Genomic DNA, 27,449 nt, shown 5'->3' with positions numbered 1-27,449 from the left:
TGGCCCCTACCAGCGCCTGATAGGCAATGTCCAAGCTCCTTTCCAGGTTGTTGATGCCACGCAGTGTTGCCACTGTGTTCTGTAGGTCCAGGATCTGGTCTACCAGAGCAACAAGTCGCTCACATCCTGCACAGCAGTATTCGCCCTCGATTGGTTCATCAAGGAACGCATACATGCAGCAAGAAGTGCACTGAGTAGCATCCGCAATCCTGTTGGACATTATTACCCTCTACTCTATGGGGATAATATTAACGACCTGCTCTTCCTTACCTACACTACCTCTAACTTCCCTGGTACTAAACCTGGGGTCCTCACCAGTCGCTAATATACTAACCAGTCGCTAAGATACTCACCAGTCGCAAAGATCCAACAGACGCAACGATACTCACCAGTCGCAAGGATACTCACCAGTCGCAAAGATCCAACAGACGCAAAGATACTCACCAGTCGCAAGGATACTCACCAGTCGCAAGGATACTCACCAGTCGCAAAGATACCCACCAGTCGCAGGATACTCACCAGTCGCAGGATACTCACCAGTCGCAGGATACTCACCAGTCGCAAAGATACTCACCAGTCGCAAAGATACCCACCAGTCGCAGGATACTCACCAGTCGCAAGGATACTCACCAGTCGCAAGGATACTCACCAGTCGTCAAGATTCTCACCAGTCGCCAAGATACTCACTAGTCGCAAGGATACTTACCAGTCGCAAGGATACTCACCAGTCGCCAAGATTCTCACCAGTCGCAAGGATACTCACCAGTCGCAAGATACTCACCAGTCGCAAAGATACCCACCAGTCGCAGGATACTCACCAGTCGCAAAGATACTCACCAGTCGCAAGATACTCACCAGTCGCAAAGATACTCACCAGTCGCAAGGATACTCACCAGTCGCAAGGATACTCACCAGTCACAAAGATACTCACCAGTCGCAAAGATACTCACCAGTCGCAAGGATACTCACCAGTCGCAAGGATACTCACCAGTCACAAGATACTTACCAGTCGCAAGGATACTCACCAGTCACAAGATACTTACCAGTCGCAAGGGTACTCACCAGTCACAAGATACTTACCAGTCGCAAGATACTCACCAGTCGCAAGATACTTACCAGTCGCAAGATACTCACCAGTCGCAAGATACTTACCAGTCGCAAGATACTCACCAGTCGCAAGATACTTACCAGTCGCAAGGATACTCACCAGTCGCAAAGATACTCACCAGTCGCAAAGATACTCACCAGTCGCAAGGATACTCACCAGTCGCAAGGATACTCACCAGTCACAAGATACTTACCAGTCGCAAGGGTACTCACCAGTCACAAGATACTTACCAGTCGCAAGATACTCACCAGTCGCAAGATACTTACCAGTCGCAAGATACTCACCAGTCACAAGATACTTACCAGTCGCAAGATACTCACCAGTCGCAAGATACTTACCAGTCGCAAGATACTCACCAGTCGCAAGATACTTACCAGTCGCAAGATACTCACCAGTCGCAAGATACTTACCAGTCGCAAGGATACTCACCAGTCGCAAAGATACTCACCAGTCGCAAAGATACTCACCAGTCGCAAGGATACTCACCAGTCGCAAGGATACTCACCAGTCACAAGATACTTACCAGTCGCAAGGGTACTCACCAGTCACAAGATACTTACCAGTCGCAAGATACTCACCAGTCGCAAGATACTTACCAGTCGCAAGATACTCACCAGTCGCAAGATACTTACCAGTCACAAGGATACTCACCAGTCGCAAAGATACTCACCAGTCGCAAGGATACTCACCAGTCGCAAGGATACTCACCAGTCACAAGATACTTACCAGTCGCAAGGGTACTCACCAGTCACAAGATACTTACCAGTCGCAAGGGTACTCACCAGTCACAAGATACTTACCAGTCGCAAGGATACTCACCAGTCGCAAGGATACTCACCAGTCACAAGATACTTACCAGTCGCAAGATACTTACCAGTCGCAAGGATACTCACCAGACTTCCCAGGTACTCAGTTGCAGAGACAGTCACACAGCAGTCAGTCGCAGCACTGTCAAACAGCTATTGATTTCTCACAGAGCTCAGTCACACAGCTTTCTCCCTGTTTGCAGCTGCTGCCTTACTCACAGCTGCTGCCACACACACACACTGGGACGGATGTCTCCTCCTCCTCACTGGGCACGGATGGTCCTCCTCCTCTTCATCCAGGCACTAAGGGAGGCAGTTTCCGACCTCCCCCGCCACGCTCTTCCTCGGTCCCTGCACCCGGTATCCTGGTGCGTTTGTTCACGTCCCTGCTGCCGCTCCCTCTGCTCTTCTAGCGGCTCCCGTCCTCCACCGCCGCTCAGTTGATGGTTACCGGCCCCCTGCACGGTGCACCCGCACCCCTTGTGCGGCTCCCCCCGCACGTGTCCCCGCAGCTCCTCTTCCTCCTCGCTCCCTTGCCGCACGTACACACACTTCCGGTTTCTCTCAGCGCCAACACCGCTGTTCTTATCTGCAGGTGTGTAAGTCACTAGGAAGTTAAACCTTAGAAAGAATAGTGACCATCGTACCTGTCGGTGCGAGAGAGTTTTGCTAGTCTGAAGATATTGGAGGTTTTTATGGTCCGTGTATATAATTATTGGTAATTGGGTGCCTTCGAGTAAATGTCGCCAATTCTCCAGAGCCAATTTTATAGCAAGCAGTTCCTTTTCACCCACGGGGTAATTTATCTCGGGACTGCTTAGGGATTTAGAAAAAAAGGCGACTGGATGAAGTGGTGAAGTGTGGGTTGGTCGTTGGGAGAGTATTGCTCCTACTGCCATGTTTGACGCATCTACCTCCAGAATGTATTGGAGGGATGGGTCTGGATGGCGTAATATGGGAGCGGAAGTAAACCTTGTCTTTAACAAGTGAAAAGCTTTATTGGCTTCTTCTGACCATTTGAATGTTTTTTTTATGCTAGTGAGCTGTGTGAGGGGTCTCACAATAGCAGAAAAGTTTTTAATGAACTTCCTGTAGAAATTTGAAAATCCCAGGAATCGCTGTAGCGCCTTGCGTGTGGTTGGTGTAGGCCAATCCTGAATGCAGGATATTTTACTCATGTCCATCTCGATTCCTGTTTTGGATATGATGTAACCTAGAAAGAGTACCTCGTCTTTATGAAACAAGCATTTCTTCAGTTTCACATAAAGGTTATGTGCAAGCAATCTCGATAGTACAAGTCTTACATGTCTTATGTGTTCAGACAGGGATCGTGAATATATAAGTATATCGTCCAGATATACCACAACACAGACATCTAGTAAGTCTTTAAAAATATCGTTTATAAATCGTTGGAAAACTGCAGGGGCGTTGCATAGCCTGAATGGCATCACAAGATATTCGAACAATCCGTATCTGAGTTCTGAATGCAGTCTTCCACTCGTGTCCATCACGGATTCGAATGAGATTGTATGCTCCTTTCAGGTCCAATTTTGAAAAATAGGTAGCTCCACGCACCTGCTCAATGAGCTCAGGGATAAGCGGTAGAGGGTAGCGATCTTTTATTGTGATAGCATTCAATTTCCTGTAGTCGATGATAGGTCTGAGACTTGAGTCCTTATTGCGAACAAAAAAGAGTCCTGCTGCTGTGGAAGAAGTGGAAGGTCTAATAAAACCTTTTTCCAAATTCTCATCCAAATAGGTTTTGAGATGGGAAAATTCATCCTGTGAAAGAGGATAAACATGACCGAACGGCAATTTGCTATTTGGGAGTAGATCAATGCTACAATCATAGTCTCGATGAGGAGGTAATGCTTGAGCATTTTTCTCAAGAAAAACCTCAGAAAGATCCTGATAACATAGTGGTGCAAAAAGACAAACCTTACCATCAAGGCCTTTTGCAATATCACTTATGAAGATATTAAACAAAATTGGTCCCAGTACAGATCCCTGAGGTACCCCACTGGTAACATGACCTTGTTCTGAATGTTCTCCATTGACTACAATCCTCTGTTGTCTGTCACTCAGCCACTGCCTAATCCACTCAACAATATGGGAGTCCATGCTCAATGACTGCAGTTTATTGATAAGTCTTCTATGTGGGACAGTGTCAAAAGCCTTACTAAAATCTAGATATGCAATGTCTACTGCACCTCCACCGTCTATTATTTTAGTCACCCAGTCAAAAAAATCTATAAGATTTGTTTGACATGATCTCCCTGAAGTAAACCCATGAGTACCAGGGGACTTGCCAAAGGGTCTGCCCAGGAAGGGGGACCACTCTAGTGAAGTCAGAGGATCAAGAGGCTAGCTCACACAGAGTGTTACAGAAAAGGGGGTGTCATGTAGAGAACCCTGAAGAATAGGGACAAAAGGGGGTGCCAAGTAGAGCCCTGAAGAGCGATTCACAAAACAATATAGTTCATCAAATTTTTCTTCACTGAAGTGACAAAGTGAAGAAGCGGCCTTGCCGCTTTCAGCTATATTCAGCACTCCCAGCAATTGTGCATAGTTTATACAGTTTTAGTATCCCACTCATCCCTTCACCTATCCAAGTTCTCAAAAAAAACAACAAAAAACCGAAACCCCTAGACTGTTTTATGACTGAGCCAAGCACTTTGAATACGCTATATTGCCAAGTTGTTGCTATGGGTAACCCCGGAGAATCCATAACCAGCGGCTCCTATGGGAGTACTACTACACATGAAAATTGCATAGCACAGGGTCCAAACAGGAAAAAAACATATCTATCAAGTTTGAAGTATAGAACTATATTGCAAAGGTGGAGTTCAATTGGGGTAAAGGAAAGAGGGAGCAAGGTCATGATCTCCTCCAGGACTCCCTAAAAGGGATCAAACTGTGGCCCGGATGGGAGACCATACAGTAAAAAAATCAACATACAAACTAATATAACGTGAGAATTATAGGGCATCAAGAAGAATTATGTTCCCTTTGGAGCAATAAGATAATAAGAAAAATGTAGGCATGGGGTGTCCTCTAAAGAAACCATGAGATAGGACCAGAGTATTTGGAAAATAGATGACTGTAGCTGAAAATAATTGTATTTAAAGAAAACCACATAATAAGGTTGTAGGAAAGAAAAAAGAGTAGTGATGAGATGAACAATCCCCCCCCCCCCCCCCCAGTTTGGTTCGCACCACAACACCGCGAACAGAGGAAAAGTTTGTTCAAACAAACTAACCCCGTTGAAGTCTGATTTTCAAGGTTCGAGTCCCAAACGGGCTCATTTTGAAGTTATTGCCCCAAAAAAGTGTATTGGGGTCCGGGTCCTGACCTGGGGAACATGTAGCAATGAAAAAAAAGTTTTTAAAAACAATAGTTTTTAAAGGAGCACTGATTTACTGATTTTAATGAGGCTTAAAGTGAAACTATAAAAATTAAAAATTCCTTCAAATATCGTGCCTGGGGAGTCCCCTGAATGTGCCTGTAAAGTAATGCATCTCTACAATGTATGTAGCCTGTGCAGCTATACTGACATTTCTAAAGCAAAAAATGTCATATACAAATATACATACAAGTTTCAAATCGCATGTACTTGTCATACAGGTGCAGAAAAATTGGGCCTTGGTTGTTGATGGTGCCTGAACACCGTAACCCCTCGCAGTTACTCTTGCTGGGTGCAGGAACGGGCCTTGCTGCTAAAAAATCCATACAAATATTAAATCGCATGTACTTGTCATACAGGTGCCAAAAATTGGGCCTTTGGTGTTGCTGATGCCTGAACACCATAACCAAGGCCTCGCAGTTACTCTTGCTGGGAGCAGGAATGGGACTTGCTGGTAAACATTCCATAAAAATTTTAAATTGCATGTGCTATACAAGTGCCAAAAATTGAGCCTTTGCCATATGTGGTGCCTGAACACCGTAACCAAGGCCTCACAGTTACTCTTGCTGGGAGCAGGAACGGGACCTGCTGGTAAGAATTCCATATAAATTTGAAATTGCATGTGCTATACAAGTGCCAAAAATTGGGCCTTTGCCATTTGTGGTGCCTGAACACCGTAACCAAGCCCTCGCAGTTACTCTTGCTGGGAGCAGGAACGGGACCTGCTGGTAAGAATTCCCCACAAATATGAAATTGCATGTGCTATACAAGTGCCAAAATTTGGGCCTTTGCTGTTTGTGGTGCCTGAACACCATAACCAAGCCCTCGCAGTTACTCTTGCTGGGAGCAGGAATGGGAACTGCTGGTAAGAATTCCATACAAATTTGAAATTGCATATGCTATACAAGGGCCAAAAATTGGACCTTTGCCGTTTGTGGTGCCTGAACACCGTCACCAAGCCCTCACAGTTACTCTTGCTGGGAGCCGGAATGGGACCTGCTGGTAAGAATTCCATACAAATTTGAAATTGCACAAGCTATACAAGTGCTGAAAATTGGGCCTTTTCCATTTGTGGTGCCTGAACACCGTAACCATGCCCTTGCAGTTACTCTTGCTGGGAGCAGGAAGGGGACCTGCTGGTAAGAATTCCATACACATTTTATAATTGCATGTGTTATGCAATTGCCAAAAATTGGGCCTTTTGCCATATGTGGTGCCTGAACACTGTAACCAAGACCTTGCAGTTACTCTTGCTGGGAGCAGGAATGGGATCTGCTGGTAAGAATTCCATAAAAATTTGAAATTGCATGTACTACACAGGTCCCAAAAATTGGGCCTTTTATGTTGGTGGTGCCTAAACACCGTAAACCCTCACAATTAGCATCACACAGGAACAGGGCCTGCTGTTAAAAATGACATAGCACCTTTTAATTGTATGCACCTGTCACACAAGTGCAGACAAATTAGGCCTTGGGGGTTGGTAGTGACCTAAACCAAAAACATTGTTGGAAGCTGGCAGAATCAAGGTAGAGGAATAGGACAGGCAGCATATGCAGTCTTCAAGGGATGGCAGACACCTAGCAAATTCAATCTGTTACATCAGCATCAGGGGCCTGATAGCTCTTGTTGATCCAGGACTGGATTCATTTTGATTAAAGTCAGCTGGTCAACAGAGTCTTCAAGGGATGGCAGACACCTAGCAAATTCAATCTGTTACATCAGCATCAAGGGCCTGATAGCTCTTGTTGATCCAGGACTGGTTCATTTTGATAAAAATCAGCTGGTCAACAGAGTCTGTGGACAGACGCACTCTTTTGTCCGTCACAAAACCTCCAGCAGTACTGAACGTCCTTTCGGAAAGTATGCTGGAAGCAAGACAGGCCAGTAGCTCCATTACATATTGAGCAAGTTCTGGCCAGTGGTCCATCCTCAAGACACAGTAAGCCAGTGGATGTGCAGCTGGAAAGGTCTCCAAGTCTGCTCTTGCGCTTAGATAATCATGCACCATATGATGGAGACGCTGGTGATGGTTGCTTAAACCTAACAGCCCTGGGTGCTGCTGAGGACAAAAGAACTGTTTAAAGGCATCGGTCAGCCAGCCTCCATCTCCACCACTCCTCCTTTGGCTGAACGATGCTTCAGAAACACGTCCGGAGAATGTTGACCTCCCAGTGTCTGGAAAGGCGGTACAAAATTTTTTTTTCAAGGACTCCTCAATATGTTTCATCCTCTGCGAAGGCTGTGCAACTTTACCCTTGTAACGCTGATCAAGAAGGGTTGCCAACCAGTAATTAACCCTCTCCTTGATAGCACGAATCCTTGGGTCCTTTCGCAGGCTTTGCAGAATCAGGGAGCCCATGCAACGTAAGTTGGAGGAGGCATGAGCTTCTGAGTCCTCTGGGTCACTAAGGATCACATTGTCAGCAGGAGCAACCTCTTCCCCCCTCAAGTACAACTCCTGGGGTTTTTGGGGAATCAAAACCATCCCTTGAAGACTGCTGTATGCTATCCTCTACATCCATGCTGCCGAAATCCTCATCCTCCTCCTGTGTGTTTTGTGGCCCTGAAGGAATGATATCTGCATAAAGGGGGCCTTGTGAGGAAAGGAAGTCCTCCTCTTACTGCCGCTGTTCTGCCTCAAGTGTCCTGTCCATGACTCCATGCAGCGTGTGCGCCAGCAGGTAGACTAGCGGGGTAGTGTCACTGATGCATGAATTGTCACGGCTCACCATCCTTGTGGCCTCCTCAAATGGTGACAGGACGATGCATGCATCCTTAATCAAAAGCCACTGGCGTGGCAAAAAAAAGCCAAGCTCCCCTGACCCTGTCGTTGCGCCATACTCACACAGGTACTCATTGATGGCCCTCTGCTGTGTGTGAAGCCGCTGCAGCATTGCCGACGTTGAGTTCCACCTGGTGGGCATGTCTCAAATGAGGCGGTTGGTGGGCAGGTTGAATTCTCCTTGAATGACAGATAAGCAAGCACTGGTATTGAACGAACGGCGGAAATGGCCACAGACTTTTCTGGCCTGCCTCAAGAGATCTTGGAAGCCCGAGTATCTGGTCAAGAAACAGTGCACCACCAGATTCAGAACATGTGCCAAGCATGGAACATGTGTCAAGTGTCCCTGTCGGAGGGCGGTGAGAAGTTTGATGCCATTGTCACGTACAACCATTCCTGGCTCAAGCTGTCGTAGCGTCAATCATCTCTGAGCCTGCCCCTGCAGAGCTGACAGAATCTTTGCACCGGTACCACTCCTATTCCCTAGATAGACAAACTAAAACACAACATGGCATCTTTTAGCCTGACTGCTTGCGTAGCCCCTTGTAAGCTTAGGGAGCACTGCTGCTGCAGAGGAGAATTGAGCAAAAGAGGACATGGAAGAGGAAAAGGAGGAGGGGGTTGGAGTCGCCAGATGTGGCAGAACCAGCACCAGCTTTTTGGAGGCGTGGTGGCAAAACAAGATGCAACGCCGAACCCTGTCCTGCATCCTTCCTAGCTGCCAGCAGAGTTACCCAGTGCGCCGTGAAAAAAATGTATCGCCCCTGTCCATGCCTGCTGGACCAAGTGTCAGCAGTAACGTGCACCTTCCTGCTGACCGCTTTGTCCAATGAGGCCAAAACACTACCTTCCACATGACGGTAGAGAGCCAGGAATGGCCTTATGCCAAAAGAAATGCCTTTTTGGGACCTGCCACTGTGGTGCAGCACATTCCACAAATTTGCAAAAGGGAGCCAAGTCTACCAGCTGAAAAGGCAGCAACTGTAATGCTATCAATTTGGCCAAGCTAGCATTGAGACGCTGAGCATGTGGATAGGGTATACGCAACTGACCAATAGATACTCGATGACCTGATATGATGTAATTGATAGCCCTATAGATAAGCTGTGGTGATTAAAGATGTACGCAAGTCACCGATTATCAATACTCTCACTGATATCTGATGTAATCTATAATCCAATAGATGGATAAACTGTGATGCCTGTAGAATGTTCCACAACTGAGCAATGGTTACTTTGGCTGATATTTGAAGTGATCTCTATTCATAGAGGTCTGTGATCCCTATAGAAAGTTCCACAACTGAGCAATGGTTACTCTGGCTGACATCTGAAGTGATCTCTAATCCTAGAAGACTGTGATCCCTATAGAAAGTTCCACAACTGAGCAATAGTTACTGTAGCTGATATCTGAAGTGATCTCTATTCCTAGAGGTATGTAATCCCTATAGAAAGTTCTATAACTGAGCAATGGTTACTGTGGCTGATATTTGAAGTGATCTCTATTCCTAGAGGTCTGTGATCCCTATAGAAAGTTCCACAACTGAGCAATGGTTACTCTGGCTGATATCTGAAGTGATCTCTATTCCTAGAGGTCTGTGAATATTATAGAATGTTGCAAAAACTGACCGATGAACAATACTGTGACTGGTATCTGATGTAAAGAAAGAAAGCTCTCCCTACCTCACACAGTAACCGTGGCCCTCCCTACACTGCTACTCACTCACTGGCGCTATACTATCTGATATGATGTAAAGAAATACATCTCTCTGATATGATGTAGAGAAATACATCTCTCCCTACCTCACACAGGAACCTGGCCTTCCCTACACTGCTAGGAATGTCTCTCTGCACTGTCTGACTCAAAAAAAAAACTACTCTCTCCCTGCCTGAATCGCATGCCTGTCCCTGTCTCATCGCATGCACAATGACACTACATGCTGTGGCTGCGCGAGCAGCCTTTATGTAGTGTGGGGCGTGTACTTGGCCCTTGAGCCATGATTGGCTAAAGGCAGCCTGCCTTTAGTCCAATCATGGCAGAGATCATTTGATTGGCCAAAGCAGGGTCAGGGTGCATGCTTTGGCCAATCACATAGCACACTGCACGCACGTGCATTATGGGAAATTTGAATTTCCCACGAAGAAGCACATTTGTTCGTCATTCAATGAACGATCGAACAACCGATGTCGAGTCGAACGTAGCCTCGACTCGAAATTTCATGGACAGGATCAGATGCGGATGGCAGCGGGTGTCAGCGGACATGTCTCCGCTGACATCCGCTGCCCCATTGGGATGCATGGAGGATCCGATCAGATCCGCCTAAAAAACTGACAGGCGGATCTGATCGGATCGTTCGTGTGAAAGGACCCTTACACTGTTCCAATAGGCTGAAGGTTGTGTAGGGTGTGATGGAAATAACACCCTAACATTAACAGCCTGTACTTGGATTTAACCACTTCCCGCCTGCGCTATAGGCGATTGACGGCGGGAAAGTGGTTGCATTATCCTGCCTGGACGTCATATGACGGCGACAGGATAATGCACTCTGCGCGCCCCCTGGGGGGTGCGCAGAGCAGCGATCGGTGATGCGGCGTGTCACTCTGACACACCGCATCTCCGATCTCGGGAAAGAGCCTACTGACGTAGGCTCTTTACCATGTGACCAGCTGTGTCCAATCACAGCTGGTCACATAGTACAAAGGAAGAGCCGTTGATCGGCTTTCCTTAGTTCGTGCCTGACAGGCACGAGTAGAGGAGAGCCGATCTGTGGCTCCCCTGACGGGGGGGGGGGGGGTCTGCACTGCACAGAGAATTGATTACCAGTGCAGACCCTTGGGGGGGGGTGCCACTATAACCACCAGGGATGACCACCCATGACCCCAGGGATGCCCACCCATGACCCCAGGGATGCCCACCATGGCCACCAGGGATGGCAATCAGGGCTTAGGGAGCCCACCAGTGCCCTCCCCATCAGTGCTGCATGCCAGTGCCCTCCCCATTAGTGCTGCCCACCAGTGCCCATCATTGCCATCTATCAGTGCTGCCCACCAGTGCCCATTATTGCCCACCAGTGCCGCCTATCAGTGCCCATTAGTGGCCATCAGTGTCACCTATCAGTGCTGCCTATCAGTGCCCATCAGTGCCGCATATCAGTGCCCATCAGTGCCACATATTAGTGCCACCCCATCAGTGCCTCCTCATCAGTGCCTGTCAGTGTGGCCTCATCAGTGCAGGAAAAAACATATCTATTTACAAAATTGTATAACATAAACAAAAAACTTTTTTTATTCAAACTTTTCCGTCTTTTTTTATTTGTTTAGCAAAAAAAGAAAAAACTTTGCGGTGATCAAATACCACCAAAATAAAGCTCTATTTGAGGGAAAAAAATGACATAAATTTGGTTTAGGTACAGTGTTGCATGACTACGCAATTGTCATTCAAAATGCAACAGTGCTAAAAGCTGAAAATTGGCCTGGGCAGGAAGGGGGTGAAAGTGCCCTGTATTGAAGTGGTTAAGGATTTAGAATATTTACCAGCCTTGCTCAAAGGGGTTAAATATTATTTCAGCTATACATAATGGTCACAGCTGATTTATCCAAACCGTTGCAGCAACTAGTATTTTCAAACTGGTATTATTAAAAATATTTGAACTCTGAAGCTTTTTACTTTCTTGGGCCCAACTGGAGGGCTTTTTACCTAAAAATATACTCATATCATGTGCTCTCAAACGTTGTATGCCTATGTGGGGTTTCTCTTCTTTTGTTTTGCATGTTAAAGGCCAGCCAAAAAACATGAACTTTTCATGCACAAACAGAGCAGGTGCCACAGAGCAGCAGACCACTATTGCAGAAAACGTGCAGCTTTGCGGGTCATTTCAGAAGACACATAACACCAGACATGCTATTAATGAACGCTTTCTTTAACCACTTTACCTCCGCCCACAGTAATATTACTGCGGCAGAGTGGCTCGTTATCGTCTGACGACGTAGTACTACGTCGTCAGACACTCCCCCCTCTGGGCGGCGCTTGCGCGCCGCCGGAGGCTCGCTCCCGCTGTTTTCGGTCACAGCGGGAGTCGGGCCAGGGGAAGAGCAGCGGCGATCGCCGCCGCTCATCCCTGATCGTCGGGGATCTAGTGTGGAGATCCGCCCGCCTGTGTAAACACAAGCGGGTGGATCTCCCAAGTGACAGGGAGTGACAGATCGGAGTGTTCAGCATAGCTGGACATCCGATCTGTCCCTGGCTCACTCAGTCACCTCCCCCTCCACACGTCAGTAAGCACCAGGCATACATTAACCCCTCCCTCTCCAATAAAATTAACCCCTTCCCTGCCAGTGTCATTTTTACAGTAACAGTGCATATTTATAGCACTGATTACTGCAGTAATGTCACTGGTACCCCCAAAAGTGTCATAAATGTCAGTCAAGGGTCCGATCTGTCCACCGCAATGTCGCAGTACCGCAAAAAAATCGCAGATCGCCGCCATTACGCGTTAAAAAAAACCCACCAAATATGACAGAAATCTTTCCCTTTGTTAGTAATCGCAATAACTTTTGTGCAAACCAATCAAAATACGCTTATTGTGATTTTTTTTACCAAACATGGGTAGCAGAAAACAAATTGGCCAAAAATGTAAAAAAAAATTGTTTTTTACATCTTTTTTGGGGGGAATTTCATATAAAAAAATGTTAAAAATATTGTTATTTTTTCAAAATAAACGCTCTTTTTTTGTTTATAGCGCAAAAAGTAAAAATCGCACAGGTTATCAAATACCACCAAAAGAAAGCTCTGTTTGTGGGAAAAAAAGGACGTAAATTTCGCTTGGGTACGGCGTCGCACGACCGCGCAACTGTCAGTTAAAGTCGCACAGCGCCGAATCGCAAAAAGTGGCCTGGACGTAAGACAGCAAAATCCTCCGGTGGTAAAGTGGTTAATTTGCTGCCCAATCTTTATTGCCTCTGATCACACAGAAAGCAGCACCTTAACAGAACGCATATGTCAGAGACAAACAGACACGCACATGCAATGATCCTCCTTAGTGCTCCCGCTTGTATTCCTGAAAATGTAGCACTTCCCTGCAGACATCTGGTGTCACTGTTGTCTCTGGCTATTTATTCGTCCCTTCTCCCTCTCGCATCCTCCGCTTTCTCATTCTCTCTGTCCTCCACACAGAAAAAAGCCTGAGATCACATGTGAGAGGTAGAGGAAGAGATACCCAGTGAAAGCAACGCATCTCACCTCTTACTGGATCTTACACATTTGCTCTGGAAGAGAAAAGAAAATAGATCTGCTTCATTTTTTTTTTCTCCATCACAGGAAGCTTCGGAAGAAACAACAAAGATATCTGTGAGCGCAAATTAAGACATCTTAATTCCTTATTCCCAAGAGGACAATCCGTGTATCTAACCAAAAAGGGAGAAAGCGTGATCAAGGATGAGCTGTTTAACTGCAATTGAATTGTCGGTTTAATATTTACCAGGCTGTGCTCACCCCCACCAGGAGAATTGTACTGTGCGGATTCCTGTCCATGCAAAGGTAAGAAGGTGCTTTCCCCATAAGCCTGCTTGTGTGGAAAGATTAAACTTTTATGTGTTCACTTTTATCGTCACCTGAGGAATTGTTTTTTTTTTTTTTTTTTGGTTAGTTAATCTATTCGGCTGTTGGTGAAGCCGGATTATATGCCCTCTCCTTTTTCACTACACATTAACATACAATTTGAATGCAAGTTTTATAACCCTCCTGCATTTACTCCACCAAGTGTTGCTCGTGTTAACCCCTCAGGGTCTGCATTAACTATGTGTGTCTTGTAGACTTAGCAGCTCCGATGGGCTTTCTTCTCAATTGATCCACTTGACCTGCGACAGACACATGGTTCTCTTTTCATTCATCTACCCTAGTAGATAATCTTCTTAGGATTCTAGTGACTTTGATGCGGACAGAATACAACACAGCTGGGTTTAGCTAGGCTTTGATCAATTCCAGATATTAATTAACCAAGAAGACTTCTACCTTTGGGCATTCTGTTTACCAGAATTGCTTATCTCATTCCAGCAGCACTTCGGCAAATTAGGTGAGATCAGGAAAGCAGAGAAAATGTTAAAAAACATGGACTTGTTGTTTATTTAAAGATAATCATCTGTCTTTGTCTAGTAGTGGCAAAAGTTCACAACCACAAAACATTTTGATTGTTGCCTGACCTTCTCATAATTTGAACATCACTTGCATTTGTCAGGTGTTTCAGGACCCATTCTGAAGGAGATATCAAGAATTACTGGCCATGGAATGCCCTTGTTTTTGCACACAGAAATTTTCCATCTTGTTGGAAAATCTCTATATGAGCTGATACCAATGCTTTGCTCTTTCATGTAGAAAAGGGAAGGTGAATATTACTGCGCTTGCACCACCATCACATGTTCGTTAAGTAGTATCGTATGACGTGTGCAAGCATTACGATGACACAGCGCAAGACAGACAGATGTCTCTCTATCCATTGCCCTTATAAAGGCAGCTGCCTTTCTATGGCCACACTTAGGCATACAAAACAGATTTTCTTATTGGTTCTGAAGAAAAAAAAAAAACAATATGCTTACCTTAATCTATAAACATATTATATCTAGGCCCAACTGTTCAACAGATGTTGCAATGATCCTTTTTTATGTAATACATGTAAAAATGTAAAAATACATGTACATGGCTATAACATACCAATATGGAGGCTAGTGGCATGATCCAAAGGGTTGAAAGTGGCGCATATCTTTAGAGTACATAAGTAGTAAATATATAAAAGGAGTCTCTTAGGAGATCCATGAAGAAATCCAGGAAAAGGAGAGGTGAATAATACCCTAGAGATACGTCTACAAATGAGTTTTTAGGGCAAATTTAATTCACTGACTTTAAACTATTGATGAGACTTTGGGGACCAGCTATAAAGGGTAAGGCACGTTTTTAACCAAATAAAGTGAGGCTATGGAGTACGTTTAAAAGTATGTGCTGTTTGAAATTAAAAAGAAAATGTGTTTATACAAAGTGCATGGTATTGTTTCAGAATGAGGTAGAATAACACTTACCAGTTGGTAGTTTGTTCTCCGTTCTGTTTACTGTTTGTGCTTTCATCTCACAGTTATGCTCAAGGTCAAAGAGAACACAGCATGCCTGTTCAGCAGAGCTGACAATCTCATGTTGATTTTAAGTTGTCATCCTGAATTAAAGCAAAGGTATCCAGTGGTAAAAAGCTTTTCTTTTCCTGTGTTAACCTCCTAGTCTCTCTGTATAATTTGGGTACTAATAGAACATTTTATTAAAAAAGTCTGAAATATGCCCATTTGTGGAACTTATAAACAACCAAGCAAAAGTCTAATGAGCATGCAGGAATCATTTTCTGCCTGCAGATAGATACCTTCTTGTTCACTTTGCTTCAGGCAACAATTACACAGGAGGGAAGTCAAGAAAAAAAGATAAAACCTAATACTGTAAGTATTACATAGATGTTACATGCAACAGACTTGTAAATGCTGCTGCAGAGGGCCATGGAAGAATGACAACAGATTCAACAGTCTGTCTGTGGGAAAATAACAATCTGGTAAAACCGTAAGGGGAAAGTTTGACAGACAGCAGATAAAATTGCTGCAAGTTTCAATAAATTTTTTTTGGGCCTCAAAATGTTTATTGGCAACACAAAGGGAGTGGACAGAATAAAGCTGGGTTCACACTTATGCAAATTGGATGCGGGTTTCCCCACATTCCAATTCGCATGACAGGAGAATGTGACCGACTCTCAATGGAACCGGTTCACACACCTCCGAGGAAAAGGGTCTTGTGTGTCTTCTGATCCGTTTCAGGTTCAAATTCAGGCTAAAATTAGGACCTGATTCGCACCTGAAGCGGAGAACAGGGGATGCACCGGGCCCCCTGCTCTAAACCTCAGCCACAGCTAGTGTGAACCCAACCTTAGCCTTTGCAAGTAGGATTATTAAATAAAAGAGTATCTCACTAGCCAGTATACCTGTATCAAGAATTTAGTTTTATCTTTGTGCAATTACATATAAATAAGGGATCTGTAATTATGTATATTATATTTGACAAAATTTGTTGCCGACAAGATTTGCAGTAATGTGATGCTTTCCAGGTAATTCCTCCCCCTCCTCTTATGTGTCTGTCCACCCAACCAATTGTCTGTAGAAGCAGATGATAGAAATCCAGAACAAAACAAACCTAGAATTGTTATATATATATATATATATATATATATATATATATATATACTGTACATACACTATATTACCAAAAGTATAGGGACACCTGTCTTTACACGCACATGAACTTTAACGGCATCCCAGTCTTAGCCCCGCAGAGGCGTACCTAGGGTCTCCAGCGCCCTTGGCGAGGAACTGTATCAGCGCCCCCCCCCCCATGGAGAGAGAGTTTGACAGAAAGTTGGAGGGGGGGTTACAGAGAGAGGGGGTGACAGAGAGAAGGGATGACAGAGAGAGAGAGAGAGAGAGAGAGAGAGGGCAGGTGACAGAGAGAGAGAGAGGGCGGGTGACAGAGAGAGAGAGAGCAGGTGACAGGAAGAGAGAGAGGGGGTGACAGGAAGAGAGAGAGGGGGTGACAGGGAGAGAGAGAGGGGGGTGACAGGGAGAGAGAGAGGGCAGGTGACAGGGAGAGAGAAAGAGGGGGGTGACAGGGAGAGAGAGAGAGGGCAGGTGACAGGGAGTGAGAGGGGGGTGAGAGGGGGTGACAGGGAGTGAGAGGGCAGGTGACAAGGAGTGAGAGGGCAGGTGACAGGGAGTGAGAGGGGGGTGACAGGGATTGAGAAGGGGGTGACAGGCAGTGAGAGGGGGGTGACAGGGAGTGAGAGGGGGGTGATAGGGAGTGAGAGGACAGGTGATAGGGAGTGAGAAGGGGGTGACAGGGAGTGAGAAGGGGGTGACAGGGAGTGAGAGGGCAGGTGACAGGGAGTGAGAAGGGGGTGACAGGGAGTGAGGGAGTGAGAAGGGGGTGACAGGGAGTGAGAGGAGGTGACAGGCAGTGAGAGGGGGTGACAGGGAGTGAGAATGGGTGACAGGGAGTGAGAGGGCAGGTGACAGGGAGTGAGAAGAGAGTGACAGGGAGTGAGAATGGGATGACAGGGAGTGAGAAGGGGGTGACAGGGAGTGAGAAGGGGGTAACAGGGAGTAACAGGAAGTGAGAAAGGGGTGACAGGGAGTGAGAAGGGGGCGACAGGGAGTGACAGGGAGTGAGAAGGGGGTGACAGGGAGTGAGAAGGAGGTGACAGGGATTGAGAAGGGGGTGACAGGGAGTGAGAAGGGGTGACAGGAAGTGAGAAGGGGGTGACAGGGAGTGAGAAGGGGTTGACAGGGAGTGAGAAGGGGGTGACAGGGAGTGACAGGGAGTGAGAAGGGGGTGACAGGGAGTGAGAAGGGGGTGACAGGGAGTGACAGGGAGTGAGAAGGGGGTGACAGGGAGTGAGAGGGCAGGTGACAGGGAGTGAGAAGGGGGTGACAGGGAGTGAGAAGGGGGTGACAGGCAGTGAGAGGAGGTGACAGGCAGTGAGAGGGGGTGACAGGGAGTGAGAGGGGGGTGACAGGGAGTGAGAGGGCAGGTGACAAGGAGTGAGAGGGCAGGTGACAGGGAGTGAGAGGGGGGTGACAGGGATTGAGAAGGGGTTGACAGGGAGTGAGAGGGGGGTGATAGGGAGTGAGAGGACAGGTGATAGGGAGTGAGAAGGGGGTGACAGGGAGTGAGAAGGGGGTGACGGAGTGAGAAGGGCAGGTGACAGGGAGTGAGAAAGGGGTGACAGGGAGTGAGGGAGTGAGAAGGGGGTGACAGGGAGTGAGAGGAGGTGACAGGCAGTGAGAGGGGGGTGACATGGAGTGAGAAGGGGGTGACAGGGAGTGAGAGGGAAGGTGACAGGGAGTGAGAAGGGGGTGACAGGGAGTGAGAAGGGGGTGACAGGGAGTGAGAAGGGGATGACAGGGAGTGAGAAGGGGGTGACAGGGAGTGAGAAGGGGGTAACAGGGAGTGAGAAGGGGGTGACAGGGAGTGAGAAGGGGGTGACAGGGAGTGAGAAGGAGGTGACAGGGAGTGAGAAGAAGGTGACAGGGAGTGAGAAGGGGGTGACAGGGAGTGAGAAGGGGGTGACAGGGAGTGACAGGGAGTGAAAAGGGGGTGACAGGGCCCGATACATCGCCCCCGGTCACACACGGTCACACATACTGGTCCGCACACTCTCCATCCTACCTCACCGCATCCCAAGCCCGGCTCCCTGAAGACACACACTCTCCCCCCCCCCCCCGTAAACCTGTCACAGGGCGCGCTCCCCCTCACCTCTGATCAGCACAGCTGCAGCATCTCGCGGGCTCCGCTCATCTCAGCAGCCAAGGGCAGCACTTGTCCGCCAATAGCCGGGGTGGGCGGGGACAGCCCCACCTTTCACTACAAGCACAGAGCAGGGGGCAGGGCTGGATCACAAGCTGGAAATATGATGGGCGGAAGAAAAGGGGGGGGGCGCCGGCCGCCGGGGGTGCAGGCTGAACGGAGGAGCTAAAGGAGCGGTATTTCACTGCTACACTGCCAATGCTTTTGCACCCCCCCCCCCTTGGCCTGCGCCCCTGGCGGACGCTGTTCTAGCCAACCCCACGGTACGCCCCTGTTAGCCCGTAAGGTTCAATATTGAGTTGGCCCACCCTTTGCAGCTATAACAGCTTCAACTCTTCTAGGAAAGCTGTCCACAAGGTTTAGGAGTGTGTCTATGGGAATGTTTGACCAGTCTTACAGAAGCGCATTTGTGAGGTCAGGCACTGATGTGGACGGGAAAGCATCGCTTGCAATCTAATTCATCCCAAAGGTGTACTATCGGATTGAGGTCAGGAGTCTGCGCAGGCCAGTCAAGTTCCTCCACCCCAAACTCGCTCATCTATGTCTTTATCGACCTTGTTTGTGCACTGGTGTGCAGTCATGTTGGAACAAAAAGGGCCAATCCCAAACTTCCCACAAAGTCGGGAGCATGAAATTTTCCAAAATGTCTTGGTATGCGGAAGCCTTAAGAGTTCCCTTCACTGAAACTAAGGGACCAAGCTCAACCCATCAAAAACAACCCCACCACATAATCTCCCCTCAACCAAATGATTTGGACCAGTGCACAAAGCAAGGTCCATAAAGCCATGGATGAGCAAGTTTGGGGTTGAGGAACATGACTGGCCTGCACAGAGTCCCAACCTCAACCCGTTAGATCACCTTTGGGATGAATTAGAGTGCAGGCTGCGAGCCAGGCCTTCTCTCCAATATCAGTGCCCTCAACAAGTGGTTTCTGAATATCAGGGGAAGAATGCGACAGCACACCCCCCAATTCCCAAGGGGAGTCTGAGGCAGAGGGGTCGGATGGGGAATCCAACAGAACCTCTAGATACAGACTGTCTCTGGAAGAGGTGGAGGGCCTTCTACTGGCTATCCACACCACTTTGGGAGTCCAAGAGGAAAAGAAAACCTTATCCCTACATGACCAGATGTATGCAGGTCTGGGCAAACCTAAGAAAAAGGTTTTCCCAGTGCACGTGGTCCTGATAGACGCCGTAAAGGAAGAATGGCAGGACCCAGAAAGAAAACCCTTTCCTTTTTCCGAAGATGATTCAGCGGTCTGGAATAAATCACCAAAACTGGACGCAGCCTTTTCGCGAGTCTCCAGACATATGGATCTGGCTTTTGAGGATATGGGGTCGCTTCCTGATCCCATGGATAAGCGAGCAGACTCCCTCCTCAAAAAAGCATGGGACTCTAGGAAACCTAAAACCTGCCATGGCAATTACTGTGGTAGCCAGAAACATGGAGTATTGGCTAACACAGATTAAAGCGCACATTGAGGCTGGTACTGCCAAGGAGACCATTTTGTCTTCCTTTCCCATGCTGCTACGGGGAGTAGCGTACATTGCGGATGCCTCCGCGGAGTCGGTGCGCATGACGGCCAGGTCATCTGCCTTAACCAATTTGCCTAGGAGAGCCCTCTGGTTAAAAACTTGGCAGGGAGACAGGGGATCCAAAGCTAAGCTGTGTGGGATCCCATTTACAGGGGACCACCTATTTGGTCCAGGGTTAGAGACCATCCTGGACCAAACGGCAGATCAGAAAAAATAATTTCCGGTAAAACAGGGAAAGAAGGTGGGGTTCAATAAAAGATCATATCCCCAAAATAATTTTTCGGCTCCAAGAAAATCTGAAGGGAAATCCTTGAGTCTTGAGTCAAAAAGGGAAGGGCCGTGGGGGGGGGGGCTATTTTTCGCCCTCCTGAACAGCCCAGGAAGTCACAATGGGACTGGGGGCGTTTCTCCCATGGTGGGAAGAGATCACCTCCAGCCATTTTATTTTGGAGATCATAATACGAGGCTATCAGCTGGAGTTCTCAAGCCCTCCCCCTGCCAGGGTGTTAATTACCCATCTGCCAAGGTATGAGAAGAAGGCCACGGCCATACTCTTCTCCCTCAAAGACCTGAAGAAACAGAGGGTCATCAGGAGGGTATCACCAGGGGAAGAAGGAGAGGGGTTTTACTCCCACATTTTGTGGTATTAAAACCCTCAGGCAGTTACAGGTTGATCTTAAACCTAAAGCCACTGAATCGTTCAATCAGATACAAGAAGTTCAGAATGGACTCTATTCGATAAGGTCTATCCTTCCCCCAGATTGTTTTATGGCCGTGATAGACCTCAAGGACGCCTACCTGCACATTCCCATTGCCGAGGGAAGCCAAAAGTTCCTGAGGTTAGCCGTAAGAACAAGGGAGGACATACAGCATTGGCAATTTCAGGACCTCCCATTTGGTCTATCCTCTTCCCCCCGAATATTTACCAAGGTCATGGCAGAGACCTTGGCATTTATGCGCCTACAGGGTTTGTTGGTCATCGCTTACCTTAACGACCTGCTACTTTTTGCCCATTCCCGAGAACAATTGTCCAGGGACCTCCGAGATGCAGCACGGATTCTGGAAAGTCTGGGTTGGCTACTAAATCTAGAAAAATCCTCCCTAGTACCAACGCAAAGGATATTGTTCCTGGGCTACAAATAGACTCCACTGTCCAGAAAGTCTTCTTACCTCTGGACAAAAAGCAGAGGATAGACAGGGCGGTAGGTCAGTTTCAATCCAACCAAGCAATCTAGGGTCAGGCAGTCCATGTCTATACTGGGTTTGCTAACAGCTGCTATCCCAGGAGTCAGGGGGCAGGCCTTCATTTTCGTCCCTTACAGCTGTTCATCCTGGAAGCTTGGGACCGCAGTCAGGACTCCCTGGATGCTCTAATCCACATCCCAACTGGAGTGAAATGATCTCTGTGGTGGTGGAGAAAGGCCTCAAACCTATCGCAAGGCCTCTATTGGGTTTAGATAGCTTCTACCATTATCAGCACGTAATGCAAGCGGCGCAGGCTGGGGGGCCCATTTTGGATCCAAGCTAGCTCAGGGGGCTTGGGGACCGGAAGAAGCGAAACAATCCTCAAACTGGAGGGAACTGAGGGCAGTAGAGCTGGCCCTCAGAGCCTTCCAAGAAGACTTACAGGGATGCCGAATCCAGGTTCGGTCGGACAATGCCACAGTGGTGGCATATGTCAACCGACAGGGTGGAACCAGGAGCAGTCTCCTGTGGGTATTGGCAGAAAGGATCCTTCAATGGGCCGAAGGCCAGGTTCTCTCTCTTTTGGCAGTTCATTTCAAGGGAGAGTTAAACCAACTGGCTGACTTTCTCAGCAGGAGAACTGTAAGGGAGGGCGACTGGACTCTAAACCAGGAGGTGTTCAATAGGATTACCCAGAGATGGGGAATACCAAACATCGATCTTTTTGCCTCATGGCAAAACACAAAGTCACCTCACGTCTTTTCCCTGAGCAGATGGGACGGAGCTCTAGGAGTAGATGCTCTGGCTCAACCTTGGTTTTTCCTTGGTTTTTCCCCAGATCTTATGCCTTCCCTCTGCCGGTGCTAATACCAGCGGTCCTGAGGAAGTTCCAGGAGGAAAGTACTATGCTAATCCTCATAGCGCCACACTGGCCAAAGAGGCCGTGGTTCTCGATCCTAAAACACCTAGCGGTAGAACAGCCTGGCTTCTGAAGAAGAACTGTTAAGGAGCAAGGGTTTCTCGGACCAGCTGGTGCTAACTCTGCTAAAAAGCAGAAAGAAAGAAACACGGAGCATTTACCTAAAAACTTGGAAGTTTTTTAAGGGTTGGTGCAAAGCAAGCTCTTTAGACGCAGGTAGCCCAGTGTCAGTACTTGAGTTCCTGCAAGAGGGGGCAAACAAGGGGTTAGCCGTCAGCACCCTGAAAAGCCAAGTTTCAGCCATTAGTGTGTTCCTAGAAATTCCCTTAGCAAAGGATCCCTGGGTGATCCATTTCTTTGAAGCTTTGAATAGACAAAGACAGTCAGGAAATCTCCCATTTCCAATGTGGGATTTGTCCGTAGTTTTGCAGGCTCTCATTAAAGAGCCATTTGAGCCATTGGAGTCTTGTTCAGTGAGAACCTTAACCCTCAAGGCTGTTTTTTTAGTGGCAATCACTACCGCTAGACGAGTCAGTGAGTTAGAGGCCCTTTCAATTAAAGCACCTTTCTTACAGATATTTGCAGATCTAATTATTTTTAAGACCTAACCAGCATTTCTTCCTAAGGTTCCATAGAGACCAGGAAATAGTGTTACCTACTTTTTGTTCAAACCCTGTGAAGGAACAGGAAATGAATTTCCACAAGTTGGATGTCAGAAGATGTGTTCTGCAATACTTAACCATCACAAGGGAGTTCAGAAAGTCTGCTTCCACCGCCGAGGATTGCAGGGTGCTTCAGTTTGCCTCCTGTTCCGAAATCCTCCTACTCCTCTTCCTCATGACACATCCTGCCTTTAGGGTACAAAAAATTGTAATCGGGGCCTAGTCTGTGTTTGTACGTGTGAGATACACCGTTTTATAAAATTTTTCCTATTCCGCTATTCAATATACACCCTTTTGGAGTGTAAAAAATTAAATTACGGCATAGTCTGTATCGGTACGTGTGAGATGCACCTTTTAAATTTGTTTGGCGCATCTCCTTCCACCGCCAAGGATTGCAGGGCGCTTCAGTTTGCCTCCTGTTCCGAACTCCTCCTACTCCTCTTCCTCATCCTCCCTTTAGGGTACAAAAATTGTAATCGGGGCCTAGTCTGTGTTTGTACATGTGAGATACACCGTTTTATATCCTTTTTTCTATTCCGCTATTCAATATACACCCTTTTGGGGTGAAGAAAATTAAATTGCGGCATACTTTGCATATTTGACTGTGAGATACACCCGTGCGATACTGTTGTTGTTTTGTTCCGCTATTCAATAAACACCTTTCTAGGGCAAGGTCATAAATTACAGAAATATGAGGAGACCATCAAATAGGGGTCGTGGCCTGGGTCGTGGTGCTGCTGGTAGAGCTCCTGTTGCAAGGAGAGGACGTGGTCGATCTGTGCCAGCTACACGCACAAGTGAAACACCTTCCTCAAGTGTGAGTAGGCGACAGAACCTGCAACAGTATTTGGTAGGGCATCATGCGCCTCTACAAGTGTTGAGGCCAGAACAAGTAGAGGCGATAGTAGATTGGTTTGCTGCTGACAGTGCCTCCAGTTCCTTCACATTGTCTCCCACCCAGTCTACTGCAGAAAGGTCAGAGTTGGCACCTGCAGCCGATGTCCAACCATCTTTCACCTCACCCCCTTGCAAATCAGGCAAGCAGTCTGAGCCCCAAGTCATGCAGCAGTCTCTTCTTCTTTTTGATGACTCTGTCACAGCAGGGTTTCCCAGGGCCATCCACCTAGCCCTGCCCCAGAAGTGGAAGAGATTGGGTGCAGCGATGCCCAACCACTTATTTCTCAAGATGAGTACATGGAAGGACCATCACAGCACGTCTCCGATGATGACGAAACGCAGGTGCCAACTGCTGCAGCACTCAGAATTGTGGAGACCGACAAGGAGGGCAGAAGTGAAGACTGGGTGGAAGATGATGTGGAGGACGATGAGGTCCTCGACCCCACATGGAATGAAGGTCATGCAGGTGACCTGAGTAGTTTGGAGGAAGAGGCGGTGGTCACACAGAGCCACCAGCACAGCAGAAGAGGGAGCAGGGTGCAGAAGCGGAGCGGCCGTGCCCGAGACACTACGCCTGCTACTGCCCAACGCAGCAAGGGAACGAGCGCACCAAAGCCAGCTCAAAGGAGTTCTCTAGCGTGGAAGTTCTTCAGAAAATATACTGATGACAGGACACGAGTGGTTTGCACCCTGTGCAACCAGAGCCTGAAGCGAGGCATAAACCTTCTCAACCTGAGCACAACCTGCATGATCAGGCATCTAAGTGCAAAGCACAAGCTGCAGTGGAGTAGACACCTTCAAAACCAAGAAAGGTCTCTGGCTCCTCCTGCTTCCTCTTCTGCTGCAGTCTCGGCCTCTTCATCCACCTCTGTAGTGATACCGGCACCTGCCACCCCGCAAACAGACGATTTGTCAGCAACACCACCACCTGGGTCACCAACTATCTCCACAATGTCCCGTGGAAGCGTTCAGCTTTCCATCTCCCAAACACTTCAGAGGAAGAGGAAGTACCCCCCTACCCACCCACAATCCCTGGCCCTGAATGCCAGCATTTCAAAATTCTTGGCCCTTGAAATGCTGTCATTCCGTCTGGTGGAGACGCACAGTTTTAAAAGCCTTATGTCGGTGCCTGTCCCACAGTACGTCGTGCCCAGCCGCCACTACTTTTCCAGGCAAGCCATCCCTTCCCTGCACAACCAAGTGGTGGAAAAAATCAGGTGTGCACTGCGCAACGCCATCTGTGTCAAGGTCCACCTAACTACCGATACGTGGACCAGTAAGCACGGTCAGGGGTGTTATATCTCCCTAACGGCACACTGGGTAAATGCAGTGGTGGATGGGCCTGAGGCGGATAGCAATTTGTCGCATGTCCTTCCACCACCGAGGATTGCAGGGCACTTCAGTTTGCCTCCTGTTCCTAACTCCTCCTACTCCGCTTCCTCATCCTCTACCGCCTCTTCATCCGGTCAGCGTAACACCTTCACCACCAACTTCAGCACAGCCAGGGGTAAACGACAGCAGGCAGTTTTAAAACTTGCCTGTTTGGGGGAAAACCCACACACCGCACAGGAGTTGTGGAGGAGCATGGATCAGCAGACAAATGAGTGGTTGCTGCCAGCGAGCCTCAAGCCTGTCCTGGTGGTGTGCGATAACGGCCGAAATCTCATAGCAGCTCTGGGCCTAGCCGGTTTGACGCACATCCCTTGCCTGGCGCATGTGCTGAATTTGGTGGTGCAGAGGTTCCTTAAAAATTACCCCGATATGTCAGAGCTGCTGCAGAAAGTGCGGGCCGTCTGTGCGCACTTTCGGCGTTCTCACCCTGCTGCTGCTCGCCTGTCAGCGCCGCAGCGTAACTTCGGCCTTCCCACTCACCGCCTTATATGTGACGTGCCCACAAGGTGGAACTCCACCTTGCACATGCTGGAAAGACTGTGAGAGCAGCAGCAGGCCATAGTGGAGTTTCAGCTGCAGCACGCACGCGTGAGTCGCTCTGCGGAACAGCACCACTTCACCACCAATAACTGGGCCTCCATGCGAGACCTGTGTGCCTTGTTGCGCTGTTTTGAGTACTCCACCAACATGGCCAGTGCCCATGACGCCGTTGTCAGCTTAACTATAGCACTTCTATGCCTCCTTCAAAAAACGATTCGGCCGATGATGGAAGAGGATGTGGCACAGGATGAGGAGGAGGAGGATGAAGAGGTAACATTTCCAAGGCTTTCAGGGCAGTCATTCGCAAGTGGCTCCGAGGGTGGGTTCCTGCACACACAAATGCCAGGGACACAATTGTCCAGCAGGGGCACAGTTCTGGAGGATGAGGAGGAGGAGGAGGAGATGGAACCATGTTCACAGCAGGGTGGCACCCAGGCCAGCTCATGGCCATCACTGGTGCGTTGCTGGGGGGATACAGAGGACACAGACGATACACCTCCCACAGAGGACAGCGTTTAGTTGCCTCTGGGCAGCCTGGCACACATGAGCGATTACATGCTGCAGTGTCTCCACAACGACCGCCGAGTTGCCCACATTCTAACTTGTGCTGATTACTGGGTGGCCACGCTGCTGGATCCCCGTTACAAGGACAACGTACCGCCCTTAATTCACTCACTGGAGCGCGATCGCAAGATGCGCGAGTACAAGCGCACGCTGGTAGACGCGATGCTGCTGGCATTCCCACCTGACAGCGGGGCCACAGTGGAAGCAAAAGGCCAAGGCAGAGGAGGAGGAAGAGGTCGCCAACGCAACCAGGGCACCGCAAGCACCTCAGAAGGCAGGGTTAGCATGGCCGAAATGTGGAAAAGCTTTGTCAGCACGCCACAACAAACAGCAGCACCAGCAGCTCATATGGAACGTCTTAGCAGGAGGCAGAATTTCACCAACATGGTAGTGAATGACGGGTCTGCCCCCTTCAACTTCTGGGTCTCCAAATTGGGCACATGGCCTGAGCTTGCCCTTTACGCCTTGGAGGTGCTGGCGTGCCCTGCAGCCAGTGTATTATCTGAACGTGTATTTAGCACGGCTAGGGGTGTTACAGACAAGCGCAGCCGCCTGTCCAGAGACAATGTGGACAAGCTCACGTTCATTAAAATGAACCAGGCATGGATCCCACAGGACTTTTCCGTACCTTGTGCAGAATAGAGATGGATACCGACCTTACCCAGCCATTGTTATATTTTTGATCTTTCTCACTCTTTTGGGGTGTACCCTAATTTAAAATGACTGAAAAAAAGCAGTGTTAGCTACCTCGTCCCCCTCCACCGCCGCTTCCACCTACACCCCCACACCCACCGCTACCTCAACCACCCTCCTACTCCATATGGGCCTTGTCCTTCACAGATGAAGAAAATTGTTTTATTTTTCTGTTTTTTTTTTGTTGTTTTAAGTTATTTCCCTATCCACATTTGTTTGCAGAGCACTTGCCATGCTCTTAACTACGTTGTGCTGCCATTTTCAGCACTCTAGCCCTTTCCATTGGTGTTTTAGAGCCATTTTAGTGCCTGAAAGTTCGGGTCCCCATTGACTTCAATGGGGTTCGGTGTCCGGGTAAAGTTCGGAAAAAGTCGGGGACACGGACCCAGACTTTTTTTTCCAAGTTCGGCCGAACCCGCCGAACACGGACATCCAGGTGTCCGCTCAACTCTAACCATAACCACTGCTAAAGATTACTGAGTACATGTTGGCATGCCGACAGGATAAAATATGACCACAGGCATCTATCTCCAAATGTGGGAATAAGGTGTACAGACGTCATTAACAAATGAAAGTGACTATTGATCCG

The sequence above is a fragment of the Pelophylax lessonae genome, assembly GCF_965119305.1.
Source record: "Pelophylax lessonae genome assembly, chromosome: 8".
In the NCBI taxonomy this organism is placed as follows: Eukaryota; Metazoa; Chordata; class Amphibia; order Anura; family Ranidae; genus Pelophylax; species Pelophylax lessonae.
The sequence above is the reverse complement of the archived record's forward strand: the minus strand, read 5'-3'. Positions refer to the sequence as shown.